Source organism: Benincasa hispida, chromosome 9 (assembly GCF_009727055.1).
Source record: "Benincasa hispida cultivar B227 chromosome 9, ASM972705v1, whole genome shotgun sequence".
In the NCBI taxonomy this organism is placed as follows: domain Eukaryota; kingdom Viridiplantae; phylum Streptophyta; class Magnoliopsida; order Cucurbitales; family Cucurbitaceae; genus Benincasa; species Benincasa hispida.
Window position 1 is genome coordinate 48,526,599 of NC_052357.1, and position 6,999 is coordinate 48,533,597.

Here is a 6,999-nt window from a genome sequence, read left to right on the forward strand (position 1 = left end):
TGAGCAGTACTACACGATGGGGTATGTGATCGTCTAGTAAGGGAGTGGTGCGACACGATCAGGTAGGTGATTGTGTAGGCGGGCGCTGGAGGATCGTGTAGCAAATATGCAGGGCTAAGCGATGCGATAGGCGATCGTGCAGTACGATGCAACGCTATACGATGTGGAGAGTCGTGCTAAATGATAGCGCTATGCGATGGGCGATAGCATTAAGCGATGGGGCATTGGCACCACACGATCGGCATCAGCGCTACGCCATGGGCGTGGGCACTAGACGATGCCCGTGATGCGCTACACGATGGGCATCAACATTACATGATGAGCAAGAGCTGTGCTGTAGGCTGTGTGCTATGCGATAGGCGCAGGCGCTATGCGATGGTGCTATGAGTTGGATGATAAACGGTAGCATTACTAGACTATGAGCTAGGCAATAGTACAAGCCATGATGGATTCATAGTGAAATATCTTTGCATTGCTAAGGCTGGCGGTACATAAGGCTTGTGAGGTTACTTTGCGTTGGTCTTGAATAAGAAACTAAGGACGTTGACAAGCAACAAGGACATACATGCGTTGGTCATAGGAGTTGCATTAGCAAGAGCCTAGGCGATGGTAAGCTATACCATGAGGTGTTGAGTTGAGACTTAGCTTGACTCAAAGGTGGTTATACAATGGTAATGTGCTATGTACTAAGGACATTCGAGGGCATGTGGGCGCATAGGACAAGCCTAATAATATGCGTTGGAAGAGTGTTGGTCATAATCCTAGTTGAGCGCATAGGGCAAATGTAAGCCATGCGAAAGAGAAGGATATGTGGCCAAGAATGAGCCTTGCGATCATCTAGCATATGTGACCAAGTTGTGTCAATTGGATGCACAAGGTAAGGTTGCATTAATTAGACATTGCACAATTGAGGTTAGTAGGTCGCATATGGGGCAAGGTGCTAGGCAACAATGGCTTTAAGGGTGTTATTTTGAGGTTAAAAAGACACCTCAAAGGCGCAAAGATGGGATGGACGCATGCGCCAATGGGTGGTGTCCGAACATAGGTGTGTTGCGCCAATTGGAGTGCCAAGTAAGGTTGGATGGACACATAGGCCATACGAGGGAGCGATCGGCCAAGATGGCTTGTGACCATAAGGGTGTGGAATGCGCCAATGGTGATCATCCAGACATGTGGCTTGTTGGGGAGAAATCTTGGGCTTCAAGCAAGACAGGTGGATGCACAAGAAGACATACAAATTTGAGCGTTATGTGTTGGCTAGGTAGAGGAAGACACCTTGAATTGTGATGGCATGAAGGTTTCATTATTAGTGTGGGAAAAAGATACTTGGACATGCAGCCAAGTAGGCGGTGTCGGCCTTGGAGAGATTTTAGACGCCTATAAATAGGGCCAAGGACCTCTCTTCAGATCATAATTCGAATTCTCTTAAAAGGACATTAGAAAGAGTATGAGGGTTAATTGCAAGGGAACTATGCGTTGATGAAGGAATGCATGCGTTGATAGCAAAACCATGCGTTGGTCAAGAAGTTCCAAGAAAAAGAGATGTTGTCGGACAGGAAGGTCTGAAAGTAGAATCAACTTGAGACGAAGATATCTCCTAGAATACTTGTGCGTTTAGGGTGATTTCAAAGCCACCTTAAGTTATAAGAGTCTACTTTTCATGGTAGGGCTGTCGGAGAAGAAGCTCCAAGGAATCGGGCTGGAGAGTGAGGAAAATACAGAATGGTCGAGCTATTGGGTAAGCTTGGGCTAGTTTTGATGATTTGAGAATTCCAGCTAAACCACGAGAATTTCTGAGCTAATATTTTAGGGTAAGCTTCATGAGACAATTTAGAACATGTCAACAGAAGGAAACTAAGCTCTGGAACTATGAGTAATCTAAGTTGATAATTGAATCTGGAATTTAGGATTCAAAAGGGAAACCAAGGAAAGCTAAGGAACTTCAGAGAGGAAAGTTCTTAACCAACCAAGGTGAGTGGTTATATAATTTTACTGAATGTATGTTGATTTCTATATATATAGGTAATATGTGGAATTGGCGTGATCGGGAAATGTGTTTGTCTAGATTTAATTGTTATTATGCTTGTTGAGATATTGCTTATGTGATTGTGCTGGAAACTAAATTGGTACCCAAGATTTAGTTAGCATGCTTGGAAAAGGTACTTGGCGGGATTAGTTAGCTTCACTGCCGAGAAAAATATAGCCAAGATACCTAAGCATAGCTAGCGGGATTTAGTCGATGTGCACATTCGGGGGGATATTGGGGTACTAAGGAGGTTTCCACAGGATTTTTTTGTACATTGTGTTAGGGTACGTACAGGAGTATCCGGGACAATACATGATCATGTTAAGGGTACCCAGTTGACAAGCTTGGGTAATTACATTTTGTTATGTGGTTTTTGTTGAGTGTTGAATTGTTTTCCCAAAGATGAATTTCTGTAATCAAACATATGTTTGTTTAAAGCTGCCACTCACTAAGCTTTGTAGCTCATATTTTCCATGTTTTATGTCCCCCCCCCCTAGGTAGCAGGGGTTGAGGAGTTCCAGGGTGTTGTTAAGGTTAAGGTCAGCCACAAGCCACAGTCACACTTCCGGAGGGTTTTACGAGTGGTTGTTGAAAACTTTGTAGTTAAGTCTTGGAGTTGTATAAACATTACATGGTTGTAATAAAATGGGCCTACTTAATCAGTTGTTGTTATCTCCTTGACTTAAATTTTACTGAGGATAGTAAAGAGGTACAGTTGGGCAGTAGGTATCACAAAAGGGTGTTATCTGCGGTCCCTCACGCCTCTTTTTGGGCTCAGGCGTGTGGGCTTGGGGCGGGGTGTGACAACCATCCTTATGAATAAACGCTTTATTTAATTTAAAAGAAAGAGTGTAATTGTATTCTAATAGACACTTTAGAGAGATAAGGTTCCTTTTTATTTCAGGAACTACAAAGACATCTTTTAATATAAGAAACCTATATTGGCGCCCACTGCCACAGCTGAGACGACGTGCCTGGTGCCTACTTACAATGTCATCTCACTAACCTCCAACTGTCGCCAGGATCTAATCCCCTAAAAAGAAGAACATACATGATTACTGGCGCCCGAATCTACTATCCAAGTAGAATCATCATTCTCCACTAAACATGTTTCTAATACAAGTAAATCATATTTACCTTTGTTTGCCTTGGCCTTAGCCTTGGCAGCTTTCTTTTCCTTCAGATAACGAGGACAATTCCTTTTCCAGTGTTCGTACTGGTTACAGTGAAAATATTTTCCTTTTTCAACCGGCGGTGGGCGATTCTTTTTGGCGACAAGTGGTGGGTTAGCAGGCGCATTCCCTTTCCCTTTACCACCCTTCTTCTTCTTCCCCTTTCCAGAGTTAGAAGTTGAAGGTGCAGATTTTGTTCTTGAGGTCGAACCTTAATAGAACCTTTTAGAGGATGAGACAACATTTGCCTCACCTCCCTTTTTCTCTTACTTTTCAACAAGGATTGGTAAGTCTACAACTTGTTGGGGAGGGTGCTAAGGGAGTAGTCCACTTTGTTAAGAATCATATTACTAACAAAGTAGAGGAAGCTCTCCGGCAATGAATGCAGGATAATGCTAACTTGACTGCCCACATCGATTTTAGACCCATTCATCTCCACCACGTTAAAGTGGACCATCATATTCAACACGTGTTCACGAACAAAGGTGCCTTCCTCCATTTTGGAGCTAAAGATGTGTTTCAGAGCCTCATGCTTGAGCTACCTAGATGGATGTCCGAACATTCCCCACAGGGATTCCATGATCTCACGAGCTGAGACAATGGACTTGTGTTTCTTGGCCAACACATCACTAAGACTGGCAAGAATATAGGCTCGGGCCTTCTTGTTTGCTCGTGTCCAACGTTCGTATGTCGTTCGAACATTTCGAGTAGTGTCTTGAGGTGGAATAGGAGGACATTCCTCCATAAGGAAAAACTTCAGATCCTCGATGATGAGTATTGATAACGGGCAGAAATGCACGTTATCATAGTACTAAGTTCTTAAACAATGTTGGATTGCAATGATGGAAATATGTTAAATTGCGTCCATTAAGCAAAAATTCTATAATATTGTAGTCGTATGCGTCCAACGCATTAGAGCAGTTGATCTTTACATTTTTGTGCAGAATATGCGTTAACGCAATGCAGAGATTACGATCATAGGAATACATTGGTCGAGCACAAATTCACTACAAAACTTTATGTTGATCGTCTCGTAAATATTTGCCCAAGAAAAATCATCACAACTTGGTCAGCGCAACATGGTGGGCACATCCAGGTGAAAGGATAATTAAGAGTGATGGGACAAAAAGTTGACGGTAGTCGGATCCAAATTAAGTTAATAGCCGATAACAGTCACGAAGTACATTCAGCTTCATCGGTGACAATTATCCGGCACATCAATTAGGAATTAAAGCTGTCCCATCTGTACAACTGGGAGAGAGAAGCCGCCTTTCACCATGGAAACTCTATAAATACCAAGTGCATTCTTCAGAGAAGGGGTTATACAGTCGATTACTTCATCACTTTATAAGTTCACGCCTCTGTCCATAGTTTTCTTTCATTTTTAAGGCGGACGCGAGGAAGAAGGTGTGCCAGTAGATCATTCCGGTAAGCTTGGAAAAGCACCGGAAGCTTCAAGATAGAGAGAGGGCCGACGCCTGCGGAAGCGAGAACATTTTTGGATCAGAATAGAGATTCAGTGTAAAAAGCCTTGGTCTACAAGGAATTGTTACCAGGCTCTCTACCTTTACTTTCCATTGTCATTTTGTACTCAACTCAATTATAAGAATGGAATGTCTTTCTCTATATCTGTTCACTCTATGTTATTTATGCATAAGTAGCTAAATTAGTTGAATGGATTGAGAAGTAGTTAGCTAGCATAACGAGGGTCTATGTTATTTACTTTCCATTGTCATCTTCATCTTTGCGATATCTTGTTTATGTATGCTTCATTCGTCAATTAGAGATACTCGAGAGGGTAGTCTAAAGACAGGATCTAGACTTGGGAAGGTCAGGTCAGAATCTAGGTTTGGAAGAACCAGATTAGAACACAAAAACGGGAGATAGGTGCTTAGGAATGAGCACTATTTGTTATTAACGCATCGCATGCATCTTAGCAATAAGATATGATTGTATGCGGTCACCTTGCTTTCATGCATTTAGCATCAATGCATAGGACAAGAGTAGAGACTTAGGGATAAGCTCTATGGACATTTTGCATTCAACACATGCATCCTAGACTTAGGAGAATCGCATTTATATTGGGAAATGACTTGCTGTGCATGGTTGTAACATGATCGTAAAGTTTGACGCATTCTCGAGTAATGTAGCTAAAGATCTTCTCAATCCGTTCATCACATACTCATTGCATCTATCATTGCATCTATCTTTCTCAAATCTGCCGCCTTTATTTACTTCTTTTTCATCAACACAACAACACACCCACACTTTATTTATTTACTTGATTACCACAAAATTTTCATAAACATTACCAACGCAACTATTTTCACAAGTCCCTGTGTTTGACCCTGGACTTACCAGGAAACTCAGAGGAATTTACACTTGAATTCCGTCGGGGAAACTTAAGTGCACAATGCAACCCATCAATGCATATCATCCATATTTCCATTCATAAAATAAAGCATCAAGTATCATCGTGAGCATATGTTTCCAACTTCAATAGTTTTGGCCTTTCAGTTTTCCGGCACTAAGTAAATTGGTAGTGGCTGAAGCCATTAAAAACTGTTGCTGAAAAAAAAAAACGAATAACCTTTTATAAGACTTTGCAAAAAACCACATTTTTTAACCAATTAGTTTTAGCAAAACAGATTCCAAGTACCCTAAGTGAAAAGACTTCTATTTNCCAATTAGTTTTAGCAAAACAGATTCCAAGTACCCTAAGTGAAAAGACTTCTATTTTGCAATGATGCCCCAGCGAGGCAGGAGAAATGTCACCGGTGGGGTGATCAGATGTCCCTTCATTGGGATGAGACATTCTCAACCATTAGGCAAAACCAACTCTTGGAACTAAGCCTAATAGCCACCATTTGTTCGGTCCAGAATAATTAACCCTTAACAATCCTACGTAAGTTTATCCCCTCGTTTTCGGCCCCAGAGTCCTGCCCTAATGCACCCACCGTAGGGGAAAAGCGGATTAGGACAAGAGACTAAGTAACCTTATCCTCTTATAGTAGATAAAATAAAGAAATGCATAAAACAGCCATCCTATAGGGGGACACACCCAGGGTTCCACGAGGCAATGTGCGAAAACTTTATTCAATCCAACGAGAGAGATCGAGGGATATGCTATCGCACTTCCCGCTCCTACTTACTATGAACACTCTCTCCATCTACCTTGATATTGACCTACCCAAACACCATTCATTAGGGGGACACGCCAAAGGTGCCTCGAGGCCGAGGGTAGATCTCATGGTGTGGACTACGAAGGAGAAACGCGAGAGGTGAAAATGAAGCATCAAATACCCCAAGTACCTCCCATTGAATGTTCTACCTAGGGGTTTATTAACCTAGACTATCCAGCTACTGATAATGATCTAAGTCATTTATTAAGTTTGCTTAAAAACAACTTTTGTCTTTGAAATTTTTTTTTTTTTAAAAAAAAACAAATCCAAGTAGTCACATTAAACTCTTTAATGGACTGGCCTTATGCTTCACTAAATCATAACACTTATAATAAAAATAATATGCATGACCTAAGGTGGGATTTATCTATATGTGCATACCATATGACAAAAAAAAAAATATACATCACATGTACAAAACCATGTATTAATGGACCGGGATGAACCAAAACAAAATCAGAATGAGAAAACAATCTATTTTCATAATTCAGCTAAGCAAATTGGTTCACAAGTGAACCGGGTCTTGAACTATTGAGCAAAGCTCCCATCATTTAGTAAACGCCTCCAGGTAAACGATTGTGTAGCGCACACTAGACGATAGCGTAAAAGCTAAACGATT